We start from the raw sequence: 21,268 nt of genomic DNA, 5'->3' as shown, positions 1-21,268 counted from the left end.
TGACACCAAATCTTGTATCCATAAAGGCTCCACTTGGTTGCAGTAGCATATTGCATTGTTAACAACCAAACATGTAATATCTCCCCCAGAAGAACTGGAATGTTGGGTCTACACGTTGCCAGAATATGCAGACAAAAAGTGAATCGTTCAGTCAATCATCCAGATGTTTGGTCTACATAATGGCAAACATCAGGATATTCAGTAACATATGTTTTTGTGTGTGGTTCCTCTCTCCCCTCACTCCTCCATATTCTATTATCTTTACTTCATAAGTCTGTATTTGGAACCATCTGGATAAGGGACCACTGTATTCATAATTTGGCATTGGCTAGGCCTAGTTAAAGATCAGGAGAGTCCTGTATTAAGAATGGAAGAAAAAAATAAAGCCCCCCCTTTTTCATAATGGATATTCTCCTCTGGGGGGTACTCTGGAATTTAACTATGCTTGTTGGCTCCCAGGTACTATTTGTTGAAACTTTGTGTAATTTTTCATGAAAAGGGAAAGAAAGAAAAAAACAACTAGCTATTTTTAGAGGCCTTTAAAAATATATGAAAGGCCACTCAAAGTAAACTTGCCCAGCCAGGAAGACGACATGTGAACTTTCCAAATCTGTCCACTAAAGTAGGAATTTGAAAGCCTACCACAAATTACTTTTCACTTCAACCGACTTGTGTATTATGATCCCTGGGCTGTATTCCACTCTCCTATTACTTACACATGAATTTGGTTACCATGTATTTTAATTACATGTGTAGGGTAAGTTTTATGTTCGTTTCTCTGACTTCTCATAAACTTCACAGAGATCACCAGAAACCATATTGGTCTTTAAATAGCCTTCTACTTCTATCCCTGTAGTGATACCAAATGACATGAGCATGACCCACCACTGGCTTGTATTAAGTGTATTAACGTCCTGGCACAGCCTACTCCCAAATCCAGAGCATTTTGACTTAAAGCTGTCTCTGGGCTGAGTTTGGATTCCTGCCCTCCTCATTACCCCGCCCCCTACTACATTTCTCTCATCTCCCCCCTCTCCTCTCTCAATATATCATAGATACATGCTGAGGAACAGGTTTGAGCTGGATTTGCAGAGCCTTCTTTTGAACTTCCAAGTTTCCAGTATTTGTGTCAAAGTCTAAGGGGGAAGAGGTATCATTTTTGGCACTGTTCACTTTGCACGCTAACTGTATTAATAAAACAGTTCTCCCACATAATCCCCATCCCTCATCCCCCCAATGGAGAGTTTCTTTAATTTGAGCTTATTCTTTTGTCCCCAGCTCTTACGCCTATTTGGGGGGAGGGGTACAAACTTGGACTGCTGTATTTATGCATGACCTGTGATGTGAGTGGAGTTGAGGCATATACAGTATAATAGCAGCCATGACTTTCCAGTGAGATCTCAGAAAGAAGTCTTTACAGCAAGGTTGCACTGTGACAATTACCCTTTCTCCCCTTCTCGCTCAAGATTATTTGACTGGACTGGGGAAAAACATAAATCAGCTTCTAACCACATAATAAATGCCCAAGCCTTCCTCCCTTTCCCTTAGAAATACAGCAGAAGAAAATCATCTCCCTAGCAGATTGTTGATAAATCAGACACTAATAATAATATTTCGGGTGACACAGTTGTAAAATATGAGTACTGAATCTTTCCTTCCTGAAATTGAACTAATTGTAACATAATTCACCAACACCAATGTTTTCTTAAACTTCACATAAACACACTAGCTCAAAGGATGTTTTAATAAAAGAGGGCAATCACTTGCTGGTATTTTTCTAGAAAGCAAGGATTATTGACCCAGCTGAGTGTTGGCGATGAGTGGGGGACCGGAGTTCAAAAATGCCTTGTTCCTGGTGTGTGTCTCCGATTCAATATTAATGTTTGGGAAGGTGATGAAAATGTGTCATGTAGCACTTTGTTTGACTGTTATTTGTGCTTATTATATCTCCTTTCTACCCTAAACCCCCTTGGAATCTAAGCTCCATGAAGGTAAGGGCTGGCCCTTACAAAAACTCTGCCTGAAACATAGCAGAGGATTTGCCATTCAGTAGATGTTTAATTAATGTCTGTTGATATATATGCCTCAGATTATCCATCAATAACTGAGGGATGATCAGGAAGAGTTTGGGATTAAAACAGTTAAATAACTTCCTCTCAGTAGAATATCAGCTCCTTGAAGACATGAAAAAAAAAGGAATGAAAAAAAGAAAAATACAGTCAAATGGCAATTTTCAAAAAGGTGGCATGGTGGGTAAGGTGCTGAATTTGGAGTCAGGAAGTCCTCAGTTTGAATGTTACCATAGATACTTCTTAACTATGTGATGTTAGGCAAGTTACTTAACCTCTCTGTTTCTTAGTTAACCTCTTAGTTCCCTAATTGTTAAATGAGCAAGTTGGACTTGATGGCCTCTAAGAGCCCTTCCAATCTAAATCTATTATCCTATAATCTGAGATATCATGACACTCTTGGTCTTCATAATGTCACATAGCTACTGTGGCTGTCCCCGCCCCTTTCCATACTGATTTGCTTAGTTGTACGGGTGTCTCGGATGGTGAATTTGAAGTGCCACATGAATTCCTGAGCCCTTAATGGTACTTCTTACTGAAGAGGCTCCTTTAAGAGAGAGGAATTCAGAATGAAAACAGATGTTTTTAAATTCATGCATTCTAAAATGATATTAAAAAAAAATAAAGTCCATAGTTCAATGTCAGGAAAACCGAACTTGGTGGTTCTGATGAAAAACACTTGGGTATTTCTCTTATGGTTTATGATGGCAACAAAACCCTTGATGACGCCCTGGGATGAGTTGAGTTATGGCCTCTGGTTAAATAGCTGGTTATCTAGTTTTGTTCTCATATATTTGCTGAAAAGTCTCAGTTAAATGAGCATGAAAGTTTCCAGGTATGCATGTAAGGTATGTAAGATTACCCACTGTTCTGAGATCCACAGTCAGAAGACCATATGTGAAACAGAAAATGGGGTCCTAGTGTCCTTGTGCTGGGCAGTCTAAATCAGAACCTAGGGTTTTGTTTTATGATGTCTTCCCCATGTGGTTGCGTGAGTTTCTTACATTTCTGGTTGCTAAAATTACGCTTGGCCAGAAGGCCATAGAGGTAAGGTGGCAAAGATAATAATGATATCCAGTCTGCAAATAGTTCCTTAGGACTACTTTGATTGATAAGAATTATAGAAGTGAGAACACTGTATCTGGAGGGGATCTTCCAGTTCATCTGTTATAACCTCTTCATTTTACAAATGAGGAAACTGGGAAAGTTAAATGACTGGGCCAAGGTCATACAGCTAGTTGAGCTCTTGGGAATTTTTAAAAGATTGCATGAGAAGGAAGGCTGAGTGTCCATTTAGTTTAATCCAACAAGTATTAAGAACCTACTGTATGCAAGCTTTAAATTAATATTTGACTCAGGCATAAGAAAAGCAGAACTCATTTTATGGAGAGAAATAAAAAAAATAAGTTCAGGAGAGAAGACTACATAGAAACAGAAGAGGACCTTGGGAATGGGAATGAAACAAATGATTGAAGCTGAATGACAAAAATGTTTCATGCACCCCTCCTTTAACTTCCTGAAGTCTCTCTCGTAGCATACCATTCTTTTGTAACTTCACATTTTCCGGAGTACTTTTTTAAAAATAGGCCTTAGAATCAGCTAGAAAAGCTGAATGATATTGGTATCTTAGATAGCAGCAAATTTAAAACCCTTTTATTTTACAGATGAGGAAAGGAAGGCCCAAGATCATCATAGCAGCAGATGCATTTGCTTTAGTTTCTCATCTACATTGCCTACTGTACTAGACCAAAAGCTTCTTGAGGGCAGGGACTATGTTGTACTTATCTTTCTACCCTTCAGACAACCTAAGATAGTGAGTTTCTTATTCCTGGTAGATGCTCAGTGACTGATTGTTGAACTGAGTTGAAACCTACAAGCAAGAGGTTGAGCTAATTTTTTACTTAGAAGAGAAGGAGAGATCACTGAAGAGATTCGGAGAAATCCATGGAAGATGTGGGAATAAAAGATACCTGGGACACTAGGGCACCAACTCAGATATTGAGGAAGCTGAGATATCATTCAACCTGATTCCAATCATCGTGGATTTAGTAAGTGGCTATTAAGCATCAGGCACTGATAGGCTCTGGGAATAAAAATGCAGAAAAAGAAGAAGGAAAAAAAAACAGTCTCTGCTCTTAGGGATCTTACATTTTATTGGAAGAAATCGACATGTGCACAGATAAGGACAGACAAAAAATATAGGTCACATACTAAGTAATTTCAGGATATAGATGGAGAATACTAACAATTGAAAAGATCAGGAAAGGAAGGTATTCTGGAGGAGGTAGCATCAATAACGAGAGACCATAGAGTGACTGTTTTGGGGGGAAAATGATTTTTAAACCAATGTTTATTCTTTTAGTGCCTCTCAGAAGAAATGTTTAAAAAAAGAAGAGACTTAGAAATGTACAGATAGTAAGTGGTCACAAGTTGACAGGCATAATCTGGGAGTCATTAGCACATTGATGGTGATGAAATTCTTGGATTCTTAGAAATAAATAAGGTTGCCCCCAAAGAATATAAAGATTGATGAGAAAGAGAGGGAAAAAGTTATATAAGTATAATTGTTTCATGCTGGCTTCAGCATGTGGCCCAATTTTATATTAAAAGAATTTCCATCTGCCCTCCTCCAATTAGAGTACATAGAATGGCTGTGTCTACACTATAAGCCCCAAGATGGTTTGAGAATGAAAGACAAATAGACTAGGATTAGAGATTCAGGGATCATGGATCTGTCTCCCAAACACTCCAATTTAGCCTGGACCAAAGTCACTAATGCAGTTTTCATGACTAAAAATGGAGGGTGAAACCAATCAGTTGAGCCAGATGTTTCTTGATGGCTTGGTCTTTAACAACTGAATCAATACAGACACCATACAGTTCCCCCCCCCCCCACCCAGATATCCTTCTGTAAAAGAATTGATGGATGTGAAAGTACATACATGTGGAAGGAAGAGTAGAATGCAGTGGATAGAACACTAGCAAGGAGGAAGACCTGGTTTTAAATCATGCTTCAGACACCTTGGTTGTATGACCCCAGGCAAGTTTAGATGAGAAAAATTGAAGCTCAGATGAACTGTACAAAGTCATCCAGGCAAAAAGTACCAAAGTCAGAATTTGAACCCAGGTCCTTGGACTCCAAATCCAACACTCTTCTGCAGCACACATATAAGACCATGGGCTTTAGATGAAATCTATTATTATCAAAATAGTAAGGACCAATTTTTACTTTAAATGCTATATGCTTAGGTTAAATAAGGCACCTCTCTCCCCATCCCAAGCTACTTCTTACAAGTTACTGATCATAGAAGTACAGGGACAACCTCATTGACCATTTTTGATAAATGGGGAGTTTCCTACACAAATCATTTGCATCAGAAAACATGATTATTATTGTTGGTTTTTTATTTTTTTGCTACTTTGATCATGAGTGCCAGAAGAAAAAAAACTTTTTTTCTTCCTTCTTGCCTAATCATTGATTCTATTCCCTTATGTACAGCAGATAGATAACACAAAAATTAGCTATTTTTGGATTGGCTAAACTTCAAAACTGAAAATTCTTAGATAAGTCCACATTCAACATCCTAAAAAAGTTAAAAAGAGTAATCATGAAAATATTTATCAGAATCAGTTTCCTAAGATAAATAATGAAGTGGCTGTGCCAAGAGCCATGTTAATAACATGTTTAGAAAAAGAATTTCTACTCTGCTTCAGTCCCTCTTTAAACTTAGGATTTGGAGATTTTAGATTTTGAGTCTGAAGTCACCTTGGAAATCACTCAAGTCCTACCTCTTACCCTCAGTTTTCAGATGAGAAAATGGTGGCCCACAAGGGTAGGTAAAACGATACGCTAAAGGTTACACAGGTAGGAACAAGGAGCAGGGAGTGTGTGGTGCTTTCAGTAACTGTATGTTATTCACTGATTTTATCATTTTGGAGCTGGGAGGATACGTAGAGATCACTTAGTTGAAGTCTCATTTTACAAAAGAAGAAACTGAGGCCTAGAGTGGTAAAAAGTGATTTGTCTAAGGTCACATAGGTAACAGGTCACTCTCATAATTTCCTCTGAATTCATGGGGTTTAGCTAGATAGTGACTAGGAAATAGTACATCAGATGACTTCTAAGGGCACAAGTGACTAATAGATTCAGTCTTTCAGCCAATCCTTTCTTGGAATGGATAGCTAGGATCACATACATTAGAATCATATGGAATATCAGCTCCTTGAGATTAGGGATTGCATCATTATTTGTATATTCTTTATCTAGCACAGGGCCAGGTACATACTAGGTAGTTAATATGCACTTAATGATTGCTAGAAACTTTAAATTGGAATGAACCTCAGAACTCATATAGACCTACCTTTTTGCTTTGTAGAGGAGGGCACTAAGAGTCAAGTCAGGAGAAGGGACTTTTCCAAAGTCATGAAAGTTGTAAGTCACAAAGTTGGAACTTGAACTCATGTCTTGACTATCCAGTTGGTGTTCTTTCCAGCCACAATGGGCCCGGTGGAAAGAAGGTGAGAGGATGGGGGTGAGGATGGAGGAGAAGGAGGAGAGTACAATCTGAAGAGCAGATCTAAAACAGATGCAAGCGTACTAACAGATGTATAACAGTTTCAGAGCAGCTGAATTAGAAAGGGCTAAGTCATTAACCCTGGAAATAGAAATTTATAAGTACTGACTGAACTTGACTTTAAGCCAACCACATCCTTCCATTGCCTAACACAAAATTTTACACACACAAACACACTGACACAGGCACACAATGACACATACATACATGTCAGCACAGATATATCCCCCTATATCTAGGATTACATTCATGGAAGGGAAGATTCATGCTAAAATCTCTTAATGGTCTCTCTATTTTTAACAAAATAGTTTGGAATAATCATTAATTTGATGGAAGAAAAAAACATAATTTGAAATTATTCGTAATGAATAACATACAATCTTCAGATAGGACACTGCCCCGGGTGAATGATCTCTTGTTGCAGAAATGCTCAGCCTGTATTTTGCAAAAATGCATTATCAATCAGTTCTCATTCTCAAATTACAATGACATTGTTTCTGCTGTATCTAATGACTAATGGAGGCTTGAACATGTTTGCTAATTTATGTCAAAATAATAAGGTGGTTGTTCTATTACTACACCTTTGAAGTGCTGCTATTCTAATTGGCTTGGGTTCACTCTTCTGCTAGATTTTTTGAAAATCAACCTGCTTTCCTTCTCTTCCTCTCCTCCACACACTTCTAGTAAGAGTTGGGTGACTGCCTGTTAGTGGGATTTGGGGAGAAATGAGAAGAGAGTTCTCTCCTCTGAATAATCTTCCCTTCTCAATGGTGATTAAAATTCCCACAAGAATGGTAGAAAGCCTTTCATTCCACACCCAAACAATTAATCAACAAGCTTTTATGAAATAGGTGCTAAAGACTATGGTAGGCAATGGTGATAGAGTCAAGTCATATCAACAAGCATTTAATAAGCATTTACTGTATACCAAGCACTGTGCTAAGCCCTGCAGTTATAAAGAAGGACAAAAAATGCAGTCCCTGTTCTCAAAGAATGTCCATTCAAACGGGAGAGACAACACACAAATAGATAAATACACCAATTTATTTATAGAGAAGATAAAACAATCTGAAACATTAAGCATTAGCAGGTGTGGGGACCAGGAAAGGTCTCCTGGAGAAGGGGAGAGTTGTGTTGAGTTTTGAAGGAAGCTGGGGAGAAGTAGGCAGAGTTGAAGGGGTTAAGCACTCCAGGATTGGGGGACAGCTAGTCCAAAGACTCATAGATGGAGGGTCAGATTCAAGGAATTGCAATTCGGACAGTGTTAGAATGTGAAGTTTGTGGAGGAGAACGAAGTGTGAAAAAATTGAAAAGGTAGGAAGAGGCCAGATTATGAATGTCAAATACAATCTCCTTTGACGGCTGCGTCTTCATTCGGTTAAACTGATGTCAGGGGTGTTGTGAGACTCAAATGAGATAATGGATGTAAAGCACTTTGCAAATCTTAAAATGCTATATAAATGCCAGTTATTATCCAGGCACCAGGCCACCAGTCTGGTGAAGATTTCATTCCCTCAGCCTTCTCCTGTATTCCTGCTGAGCTCAAACAATGTTTTTAGGAACAAAAAAGGGGTTTATTGTAAAATGTTTAACCACCAGGCTCTTTGATGGAGGGACTAGAAGAATGTATACACACATTTTTAAGTTCAACATGCATTACTAACACTTTTTAAAGCCTAGACAATCAACAAAACAATAATTCAAACTCTGATTTGTAGCAACTGGGGATTTCTAGGTGTGAATACTCACATTGAAAATTAAAAAATTGGTTCTGCAAGCTGGTTAGAGCTGCCTCCAGCACATTCCTGATTTAAGTGATGGGAGTCTTGAGGCAGGGAGAGCAGTTAGAAAGTTATTGCAATAGGTCAGGTGAGAATTTCTATGGGCCTGAACTAGGGTGGTTTCATCTATATGAATGAAGAAAAGGTTCTGTAAATCAGAGATATTATGAAGTTAGAAATGATAAGATTTGAGTGGATTGGATACATGGGGTGAATTAGAGGGAGGAGTTGAAAATGACACCAACAATATTCTTCACAGTAATACAAATTTTGGAAAAGGGAAAGATTTTGGAGGAAAGATAATGAGTTCTGTTTTGGACATGTTGAATTTGAAGTCTATGAGACCAATTGGAGATATCCACATAGTAGTTGGTGGTGTGTCTCTGTACCTCAGGAAAGAAACAAGCCCTGAAAATATACCTCTGGGAATGACATATATAAAGATGATAGCTGAACTTAAGTGATGTAATGCTATTGTGAAGTAAAATGGTATAAAGTAAAAAGGGGAGAGAACCCATGACAGAGCTTTGGGGGAGACCTACAGTTAGCAGGTACTACACAGATGAAAAACACATAAAGGAGACTGAGAAAGAACAGTCAGAAGATAGTAGGAAAACCAGGTGAGAGTGGTATCACAAAAACCTAGAGAGGAGAGAGTATTTAGAAGGGGGAGGTAATCAACATTGCTGAATGCTTCAGAAACATTAAGAAGGATAGGAGTGAGAAAAAGTCATTAGATGACCCTCAATTATGCCTGAGTAACAGGAAGAAGTATCCTCCAACCCCTTCTCAAAGACCATGTAACTGATCAAGAAATCTAAGGAAAAAGAATCACAATTGAATCAGGTCAGCATAAGGAGACAGACACAGAGGTTTTTGGACTCTGGGGTAGGGGTCTGGCCAGCAATGTACCACCACAGAGCATTCCAGAACCCAGTGACTGAAAGAGTGTTGAGATCCTATACCACAACAGGAAGCACTAGCACAGAAATAAGTCCCGGAGGACCCCAGGGTTGTGCAGGCTGTGGGAACAGGTGTCTATTGGCAGCTCTGTCACTTACTGTCCAGTTTTAGGTCACAGACCCAGGGTGGACTGAGGAGTGGACACGTGCCCATGGTGGTTGTTCCAGAGTGAGGAGTGGTCACCGGCCCTAAGCTGTGTACTGAATTAGGAATAAGTTCAAAACCAAACTAAAGGTGTGTGGCTCTAACCCCAGCAAGGACTCTCTTTTACTCTTCACCCCAGTCTAAATCTTGAGGTAGAATAATCAGGGCAGAACTCCTAAACCAAAGGCGAGTCTTCAGTTCTGTCACTCTGAACCTGCCGAACTTTCCAGCTGGCTGATAGTGTCTGAGTTCAGCAGCAGTTTACTGGAACGCCCACTCAAAGACAAGTCCACAGATGTGTTGCTCAGACTCCCATGAGGGTCAGGAACTTGCAGAGCTCAGACCAGGTGGGCAGTAAACAGGCTTTGCCCCAGATTATATCACTTCCGGGACACTGAAAGCTTGCAGGTCCCCAGCCTGAACTCTCTCTGAAATCCTAGATAGTACAACACTCAATACCCCAAGAAAGCAGCAAAAGTACCCAAGAGAACAAAATTTCAGATCAGACATTTTCTCTAGAAGTATTCGGAGCCTGGCCCTAACATAAAGTTGAAAGTCAGGAAGCAGACTGGAAGAATGAGCAAACAAAGAAAAAGCATCATAAAGAGCTGTTATGTTATATTGGCACAGATACACAAGACACAAACCCAGAAGAAAAGAATGATTCCAAAATATCTACAAACAAAGCCTCAAAGAAACATACATACAGCATGGGCACAAGTCCAAGCAGAATTCCTGGAAGAGAGGGAAGAATGAGTTTTTGTTTCAAACTAAAAACCATTTTAAAATGAGAGCACTAGAGGGGGAAAATTGGAAAATAAAGCTAAGAGAAAAAAGGTATAGAAAGAGACTAAATAGCTTACAGTAAGAGGTAAAAACCTCACATAAAGGGGAAAATTCCTTGAAAAATAGAATTGATCAGAAACTAATGTGTTCATGAGACATCAAGAAATATTAAAACAAAGCAAAAAAATATTAAAAATAGAGGTAAATATAAAATATCTCATAGCAATAACTGATGTGGAAAACAGACTGAGAGATAATTTATGAATTATTGAACTACCTGAAAGCCATGACCAAAAAAAGAGTCTTGATATGTTATTTCAGTAAAACATAAAACTACCTGGATCTCTTAGAAATAAAGGGAAAAGTAGAAATAGAATCTGCTGATGCCCTCCTAAAAAAATGACAAAAAACAAAAAAAAAAAACAAAGCAAAACAAAATTAAAACTCCCAGGAATATTATAGCCAAAATCCAGAGCTTCCCTATCAAAGAGAAAATATTGCATACAGTCAAAAAAGGAAAAAAAAAATCAAGCACTGGGGTGCTACAGTTAAAGTTACACAAGATTTAGCAGTTAGTGCATGTTTACCTTTTTATGAAATTTTGAGTCCTGTGTTTGCATTTCAAAGTTTCTACACAGCTTTAATCAAAAGACTAAAAACATTAGGAAATACTTGGAAGTCCACCATTTCAATTTCTATTTCCCCCTGTAGGATTATGCTCAGCTTTGCTAAGTAAGTTATCATTGGCAAAAATAAAGCAGTCACAGTGCTTACATTCTTTAGGAGGAAATTAAATGTACAGTATGTACTAAGTGTGCAGTTTAGTGGGGGGAGCTACAGCTGGAAGACTAGAAGGAGTTCAATGTAAAAAGTAGCACTTGAATTGAACTTTGAATAAAACTCAGAATTCTAAGAGGCAGAGGTGAAGAGTGAGTACATTCCAGGCATCGGAAGTGAGGGAAGGAAACCACCTGTGCAAAAACATGGAAACAGGAGATGGAGTGTCATGTGTGAGGATTAGCAGGAAGGCCTATTTCACTGGAATGAAGGGAAGTGATGTATAATAAGGTTAGAATGAAAGGTTAGACAGAAGGGGATCTTTTAAACATAAATTTGTTGGGAGAGGAAGCTGAGAGAGGAAAAGGAGCCATTTGAATGTATGCTAAAGTGGAATCATAGAATGGGATATTAGCTCTGAAAGTGACTTAGAGATCATCTGGTCTAGCCTTTTCATTTTACCAATGAGGAAACTGAGACCCAGAGAAGAGACTGGCCCGAGCTAACAAAGCTAGTAAGCGAAAGCTGGGACTTGAACTCAGATTCTTTGATTCCAACTTCAATGGTCTAATCATACCTTCAACATTCCTTGTAGGGTAACTGCTCTTGTAATAGCACCTATCACAGTACCTGGCACATAGCAGTTGCTTAATAAATGTTTATTGATGATTGATTATACATTTCCTGAGAGCAGACTTAAGTGGAGGTGTTGATCACCCTGAAGAGGATGGATACCTGAAGTCTAGTGTAAGCTCCTGAGGGCAAAACTTTTATATATTTTTGTCTTTGTATGTCCAGTTCCTAGTACAGTGCCTTGAACAAACTCAAATAATTAAATGGACCAATGATCTTATCAATTTGAAAATTCCTTCTAATGATATAAATCATAATCCAACCATGTCTGCCCATCATGTGGAATCATCTCCATGTTTTCCCATAAGTTCATCAGAGGATGCGTTATATGGAGCTGCCATCCTTCCTCCTTATCATGTAACCAACTCATTTCCTATTCCTATTACATAATTCTTTTATTCTCCTCTTCTTCAGAGTTCCTCATGGTTACATGTTTCAGCCTATTCCCACCCATCATCATGTACCTCTCTATTGCCCTCTGAAAGATATTTGTTTTTAATTCTTTAGAGGCAGAATGTTGGTATTAAACAGTTGGGGCTTTGCTTTCCTGGAAAGCTTTGGGGACCTAAAAGGAGTTTTGCAGTTTCTACAAGGCAATCCAGCTTGATCTCCTGTTCAACTCCGACTTCTTATGTAGCTATACCATCTATCCCAGAAATGCATGTTGATGGACAAGTTTGTGTGTGTGTGTGTGTGTGTGATGGATCCCATTGGCAGTCTAGTGAAGCCTATGAACATCTTCTCAAAACAATTTAATTTTTTTTTTTTTTGCAATTTAGGGACATGCTTAATTACAGTTGGGAGTTAGTAAAAATAAAGATATAATTTTTTCTCATTCATGTTCACAGACCACTTGAGATCTAAGAACCCTTGCATTATAGGTTGTCCATCCGAATGAATGTCATAATCTGGGTAATAAATATTCTTCATCCACTTGGTCTTCCCTACGTGGATGACCAGGCAAGATTGAGTGATTATAGATCTCTTCCAGGAGGCTTTGCAATGTTCTGAGGCTTGATGCACTTGAAGAGGAGCATTTGGAAGATTTCATAACTCACAAGGAATCTTACTTCATCTTGGACCCTGACCATATCTTCTCCATGATAGGTGACCATGGAGCTCCCTGTTTTATGCCTCTTTTTATTTTTATGATTAGAGGGTAGTTGAAGAGAATTGTTTCTGTTACATCTTTCAAAGAATTTTCAATGATTTTAATGAAGTGGTGGGAAACATCTGGTTGTAAAGGAGCTTATAAGGCAGAATTTTGTTCTACTGGCCTTGCACACGAATAGGCAGTTAATAAATAAAATGTTTTGAATGAATAAAAGACTGTCGAGGGGCTGAGAACGTAAAAGAGAGACAGAAAAGGATAGACGTGCTCCTAAAACAAACCTCAGGCAATTCACAATTTTGTTTCGGCCAATTATTTTCAGCCTGTGGGTCTCTGCAAATCTTAATGTCAAAACAGTTTATTTCTAAAAGATTAATAAGACAATGGATGCTGTATTTTCCTGAATTATCTCTGAATGACTACAGCTCATTATATGTTTTTTCAACTTTTATCAATGTTTTGCCTGGCACAAGGTTCTCTGGGCACAACAATAGGACTGGCCTATGAGGCTTGGCACCATATGTGGCTGATAGTACTTTCTTTTATCATTATCAATAAAGACAGCAGTAAGTTCTCAGATTTCCCATTGGTGTTAGGGATGAGGACAACATGAGGACCCTTAGGTGTTTCCTGTTACAATGAGAGAGACACTATCCATCACTGTGTGTATGGGAGAAAGGATGTGAAGAGCACAACATGGAGGAAAGACTATTAGCTTACACATAATAATAGCTAACATTTAGATAGTGCCCCGGAGCAGTAGATGGAGCACTAGACCTGGAGTCAGAAAGGATCATCTTCCTGAGCCGAGTTCAAATGTGGCCTCAGGCACTTACTAGCTGCATGACCCTGTTTGCCTCAGTGTCTTCATCTGTAAAATGAGCCAGAGAAAGAAATGACAAACCACTCTAGTATCTTTGTCAAGAAAACCCCAAATGGGGTCGTGGAGAGCAGAATACAACTGGAAAAAAATCACGGCAATAAAAATATTGCACTATGTACCTGGCACTGTGCTAAATCCTCTACAGTTATCTCATTTGTTCTTATACAGCCTGGGAGGTAGCACAACCTTGGGAGGTATGTGCTATTATTATGCCCATTTAACATTTGAGGAAACTGAGGCAAAGAGAGGTTAAGTTACTTGCCCAGGGTCACACAGCTAGTGACTCTCTGAAGCTGGATTTAAACTCTGGTTTTCCTGACTCCAGGCCTGGTGGTCTATCCACTGTGCCACCTGACTGCCCCAAGAAAGAACATGTGTCCGAGTCTTTGGGTTCGAATTCTGGCTCTCCTATTTAGTGCCTGTGTGACTTTGAGTACGTTGTTTTTGTTCTCTGAGTCTCATCTTATCTTTGAAATAAAAGGGTCAGACAAGATGGTCTTTAAGGTCCCATCCAGCTCTCAGTCCTACACTGCTCCTTTCTCCAGCCCTCTATGAAGGGGATACAGGAAAGCTAGAGTCCAGATTTTTAGTAAAGTACTAAACGACTCTATGTGCAGTAAGTATTGGGACACAAGTTCCACTAGACTTGATACACTGGAGGAATGTTTATGCAAACCAGTGAATCTCAGTGTTTTGTTTATCTTCTGTCACTGGTATTAAACTATGACAGAAGACAACAAACGGAGGTGGGAGGAGAAATCCGTGACAAGCCTTGTGACGCAGGAAAATGGTTTGGGGGTGAAGAGAGGCCAGGAACAAGGAGAGAGTGTGGAGGTGCCACAGTTCAGCTGACAGCTTCCTTTCAGACCCCACCTGAACATTCCAGCAAAGTGGAAAAGGGGATTGCACATTTGCACTGGTGAGTCAGAGGACAAAATTCCTGTGACATGTGGGAAGGAGGAGATACAGAGTTGAAAGCAAGGATGGGCTTATTTCAGGCCACCAATGAGGTGAATGAGGTGAAAGGGGTGCTCTACAGGAAAACCTCTAAATCTGTGGGTGAGAACTTGAATGAAACCACAACTTGGCACCTCTTGATGGGAAAAACAGCTAACTGGCAGTGTATCGAACTTAGTCACTGCTGCATAACCAATGGCTGGGTCCGTTCAACTCTGAGCAATCACTGTGGCTCTTTTTTCTGAACCACCCAGAATCTGTACATGACAATTCGAAGGGTGGCACATATGGGAGTGTGTGTGTGTGTGTGTGTGTGTGTGTGTGTATGCAGGAAGATTTTGACATACATATGTATATGCATATATGTATGAATGTGTATATATCTATTTATATACACATACATAACTACATCTACACACACACACACACACACACACACACACACACACACACACAAAATCAGTCCTTAGCATCAATTCCCACTAAGTAAAGAGACTGGGATGGTTCTAACCCTCTACCTCTGAATAAGGAGCATGACATAGCAGATACAGTTCTTGGAATCAGGACAAGTTGAGTTCAGCTGCTGCATCAGACACGTCCTAGCTGTGTGACCATGCACAAATTACCTGAACTGAACTTCACTTTCCTCATTTGTAAAACAAGGATAAATATCGATAGTAGCTGCCTCACAGGATTGTGAAATGGTTTTATAGTTTAAAGCATTATATAAATGTCAGTAATAATAATAATAATAATAATAATAATAATAATAATAATAATATGCATTAAAACTACCCTCCCCTACCTAAGCCTCTCCAACTTCATGATGTGCTTTTGTGAATTTGTTTCTCCTTTGAAACCTGTCCTTCACTGGTAAGTGACAAAATTTTAAAGCAAAAAGGTACCTTTTTAAAAATATTAATTTTATTTTTAAATTAACAAACATTTATTTTCTCTTATTTCTCCTTTATGAGTCCTTCCTCCCCCTTTGGGGAAAAAAGGAGAAACTAGACTCTTGTAAAAAAATTAACTTTATTTCATTTGTGTAAATACGGTCAGAGGAGCTGCCCCTGGCTTTGAATCCCACTACAACTGCCCTAGGGGCCATGACTCCTAGGAATAGTTCTGTGAATGGGGGAAGAGACATTTCTGGGGATACAAACAGGTTAAAAAATTGGGGAATGGGATCAAATATTCAGTTCTTCCGGAGAATCATAATTTCATCAGTGAGGTGTTCCTTCCAAAGCTTATAAGAAACTGTTATGGCCAAAAAGAGTTATTATCCACCTTCTGGTGGGAAGCCTCTGCAAACTTCCCAATGCCTGTCCCATTTACTCAAAGGTTTTGTAGCTATGTAGGCCCTGCCAGAGCTAGTGCTCCACTAGGATAGCCTTAGAGAGCCCAGAATCATCACCTACTGTAATGGTGGCCCAGACTTGGACTTTTGTGCTATCAAGATAGTAAAAAAAAAAAAAAAAAAAAAAAAAAAGCTCTAAAGCCTAATGTTGGTGAGACTGCAGGACTGGGCCAGGTGGCCTTCCATCTCTGAGATTCCAAGAGTCCCTAAGACAAATGCATTGTTACATTGCTGGTGGCATTGTAAATGGGTTCAGTCTTTCTGGAGAGCAATCTGATCCCATGTAACAAGATCTACAAAACTGTTGAGACCCTTTGACCTGGGAATTCTACTTTGGGGAAGATGCCCTAAGGAAATAGCAAAAGATGGGGGGAGAAAGGTAATTTGTGCAGAGATGTTCATAGCAGCGCATAGCATAGTAATTTAATAGCGACGCTTTCTCCCCTTCCCAACTGCTGCTCCCACTCTACAGAAGGCTAAAAGGATTAAGTGTTGCAAATAACAATGAAAAATGACTAATGTGCTGACTTGAGTCACCCCGTGGAAACATGACTGAAGTCATATTAAGTGGAAGAAAAGCAGAGAGCAAAGTAGTACTACATATACACTTGATTACAACTACATAATAACATATGTATTTTTTAAGCTAATAATGATCGGAGGAGACATTGCAGTATATAAACAGGATTTAGTGCTCATCAGGTTTTTAAAAATCTAAGTTATTTAATCATAATGAAGTAAAATGTTGCATACACACACATATTTAAAAAGAGAAAATGACCTGGCTTGTTGGACTGTGTAAGAAAATATAAAATGAGTATGAAATGGCTTTAATGCTTTGGTGTGGTGGGGAATGCAGCTGTCCCACAGCTCTGTGCTTTGAGAAGGGCACAAAGGCAGCTCCTTGCTTCTTCATTTGGAGCCCCTTATTCATGTGCTGGTTTCTGCTGCTCATCCATGTTAACGTTCATGTGTTTATTAGGGATTATTTTATATTCTTTAGATTTTTTCCCTTCCTCATTTTCCTTTCTTTCCTCCCTTTCCTCTCTTCCTCCCTTCTCCTCTCCCTCCCTTCCTTCTCTTGCATTCCTTCTTTCCTCCCTCCCTCTTCTTGCTTCCTTTTTCCCTTCCTCTCTTCCCTCCCCTCTTTCTCCCTTTCTTTTTTCTTTTCCTCCCTCTCTTTCCTTTTTTCTTTCCTTTCTTCTCTCCCTGTCCTCCTCCCCTGCCCTCCCTCCACCTTCCCTTCTCTTCCCTTCCCTTTTGCCTCACGTTGAAATTTCAGTCCACTAATGATTTTTTCAGACCATGCACTTTTTCCCCAAGAACTGTTATCTAAGTCATGTTTATCTCATTTTGAACTTCAGAAGTTGATTTTTTTGAACCTTAGTGTCAGACTTTACATTTATCTCTATTAAGTTTTATATTATTAGAGGGAATTGGGGGCCACTAGATCTTCTTGAACAGGGGAGTGATATAGTCAGACCTGTATTTTATTAAATATCAATTTGGTAGCACTGTGTGCATGTGAAGAGGGGGAGGGCAGACATCAGAAGTAAAATTAGAGGCTATTGAAATAGTTCAGGTAAGAATGGAGGACCTGACTAATTTTAAGACTCTATGAGTGAATAGAAGATGACAAATGTGTGAGATATTGTGATGATAAAATTGACAAAAGTTGATAACTGATTTGGTATTGGAGTGAGGGAGAGGAAAGCAATAAAGATGACCCTGAGATTGTCAACTTGGGTGACTAGAAGGATAGTGGTGCCTTCAATAGAAATAGGGAGGTTTGGAATGAATGGGGTATGGGCCAAGTGCACTAGCATAGCTGGGCACACTCAGTCCTATGCTCACGGTGTGTTTGTGGTTTTAGGGGGGAAACAATGAGTTCTGTCTTGGACCTGCCTAATGTGGTGACCACTTCTGAGCCCAGGGCGGAATTCATAAGCAACAGAGATAACTAAGAGGAAATCAAAAAGATAAAAACAATTACAACGTATCAAAGTGTAAACACATCTCCATGGAGGCAGTCACGGAACTTCTTGAATACTGCAATAATAGCAACGGTGTTGTTAATGTTTGCAGTGTCCTTGCTTAGGTTATGCTGTTCATGAGTAGTCAGTGATTGGTCCCTCAGTACTGAATGGCATTTGGAAGCAAAGTGCAGCCCCCACGTCCCAGGTGGAAGCACCAAAGGTAAGAAGTGGTGGTTTATGCTCATGGTAGTGGGCTAGCGAGTCTTTAAAGTCCGTAACTTCTCGATATCCAAGAAAGGATCCTCATGCTGCTGAGTCCAATCCATAATAATAAACATAGCTAGCATGAATATAGCGCCTTAAAGTTTAGAAAAGGCTTTATAAACATCATTCTCTTTCGTCTTCTCAATGACTGTGGAACTTAGATGCTATTATGGTTCCCATTTTGCAGATTATGAAACCGAGGCAGATAGGCAGTTAAGTGACTCGTCCAAAGTCACACAGCTAGTGAGCATCTGAAAAACCCATGTTTTTCTGACTCCTGTGCTAGTGTTCTATCCACTGTGCAACCTAGCTAGTTCCATGGCCTTATTGATATTCATTCCACTGCTAGGAGTGATTGCCTTTTAACACTCAGCTTTTAACACTGAGCATTTTGTTGTATAAAATTACAAAATCTTGGAATTGGAATGGAGCTCAAAAGTCATCTAGTAGAGCACGTGTCCCCTCTATTACGTCTCTGACAAGGGATCATTCATTCTCTGCTTGAAGATCTCCTCTGACGGGTAACTCATTACCTCCAGAGGCAGCCTGTTTCACTTTTGGGAGCACTTGCCATCGAATCCCTGAACATGATATAATTCCAGGGCCTTGATCCTGTTCAGATAATCAAGATCCTGCTCCAAGAGACATGTACTATCAGAATAGCTCCCAGCCTTCTCTTGAATGGATTTTGATGAGCAAACCCTCTTAGGTTTACCCGCTGAACTCTATCTTTGAACATGCAATCATTACATTGGTTTAACACTCCTTAGCCAGACTGAGAGCTCCTCTATCAATCTGCAGATACTGTAGATCATGCTAACCTTCTTGGCTGGTGTCCTCTGCCTGCATAGCATGGCCAGCATTTACAGTAAATGTTGATGCTTTCATTTTCATGACGTGCAGAGATGCAGGCTAACTCGATAAGGCCCTGTGGCCTTTGCCATTTGAGATGTCAAATCTGGTTCAGTCATGAGCAACCAGTTTCATTGAGAGTTGTACACACAAGGTAATCTTGTTGTCATCCTTGCGAAAAATCCCCCAAATTGTACTGTCGAGACAGGTAACACAGCTCTGCAGCACAAACATCAATGCTCTCACCAGGCTGTTAGTTCTATTTATGAAATGTGAATGTCTGAATGGTGATTGACTGATTACCCCAGTTAGAAGTAGCCTTTCAACAGTCATGGAAATGTCTTAGCCCTAAAAGAAGCAGAGATAGTGAGGGATATATTAGGACCCTATAGATTGTCAGGTATTCAGCACAGTTCTGTTCAGGGATGCCTTCCGCTGCCCCCATCTTTCCCTTCTCTTTTTCTCAATCTCTCTTTGTGCACGCGCGCGCACACACACACACACACAGCCATATGTATATGTGTTGTATATATATTTGCATATGTTATATATATGTATACATGTACATATGTGTATGTATGCATGTATATATCTAAGCCATGTCTTTATAAATCTATATAAAGATAAAAATATATGTATATATGTATGTGCATGTATATCTATACACATACACACATATACATATACACACATACACATGCACATGTGTATATACATATATGTGTGTACACATATATGTATACACATATACATATACACATATGTACACATATATACACATATATTCACACACATGTGTACATATTTGCTTTGAGCAGCCAGGTGGGACAGTGGTACAGGCTGGGTTCAGGAAAACTCATCTTCCTGGCTTCAGACACTTACTAGATGTGTGACCCCGGATAAGACTCTTAACCCTGTTTACCTCAGTTGCTCGGCTGTAAAGTGAGCTGGAAAAGCAAATAACCAATCACTCTAATATCTTTACCAAGAAAACCCCAAAAAGGGTCATGAAGAGTAGGACACAACTGAAAATGACTGAACAACAAAAAATATATTTGCTTCAGGACAGAGACAAAGTTGTTTGTGGTAAATAGTATTCCAATTAATTGGCTTACTGATATCAAACCCTTCAATATGCCACAAAACATTTAAGTCACAGACTCCTTGGGTCCCAGAGTGGTCCTTAGCATCTTACTGATATGCTAAGACCACTCATGAATTTGAAGGCCTGAGTTTGAGCCCCGGCTCACATACTTGCTGGTCATGTACATGTGGGTTCTCTGAGCTTCAATTTCTTCATTTACAAAAAAGGGGATAATGATGTCTGTACTACTCTCCTTTTTTTGAGGAAGGTGTTTTGTAAACCACAAAAGCACTGATAGCTTTGATTGTTAACTTGAGAAAGGAGCTGAACAGAGCTTGAGGCTGCCCAGCTTTAACAAGGTTCTATACTTGGCATTGATAGAATGATGTTCTGCTGGGTAACTGGGAAAGATGCAAGGGGCAAGTATAGCCCCACAAGAGAGCCCATTTGTTTCTGAAAAAAAATGAGCAACCTTTCCTCCCCCTTCCAATTTAGCCTTCATTAGAACATACAAGCATGGGAATTCAAAAGCAACAACGCCTTAACAATAAAAGGATGCGATTATTCACACTGTACAATGTATCTCCTAGAAGACATATGTAGCACTTTTCACATCCATATTTAAAGAACAATTTGCTTGGCAGATGTGTAACTAGGATCAGAGGATTTAGAACAAGAAGGGAATTTGGAGATCATTATTCTAGCCCAAGACTTTCATTTTTCAGATAAGGAAATGTGCCCAGACAGGGAAAAAGACTTGCTGAAAGTCATGTACATAGTAAGCTTCAGAGCTGGAATTTGAACCCAGGTCCTTTAACTCTTTCCTGGTTCTTTCTAGAACATCATGCTGCTTCTGGTCTATTCCAAATTCTTAAAGATATTGCCTTTTTTGTTGCTGTTGTTGGGGAAAACCCCCTCCCACCTCTCACCTCTCCAAATAGAGAAGAGATCCGGAGTAGAGAACAGGAAATGATATTTACATTTCAGCCCCTTTTAGGGAATCTCAGAAAGCTAAGATTCCTGCCTAGGCAGGGGCTCCAGTATACATTTTTATTAA

Source organism: Trichosurus vulpecula, chromosome 9 (genome assembly GCF_011100635.1).
Source record: "Trichosurus vulpecula isolate mTriVul1 chromosome 9, mTriVul1.pri, whole genome shotgun sequence".
Lineage (NCBI taxonomy): Eukaryota > Metazoa > Chordata > Mammalia > Diprotodontia > Phalangeridae > Trichosurus > Trichosurus vulpecula.
Note: the sequence above shows the minus strand (reverse complement) of the source record.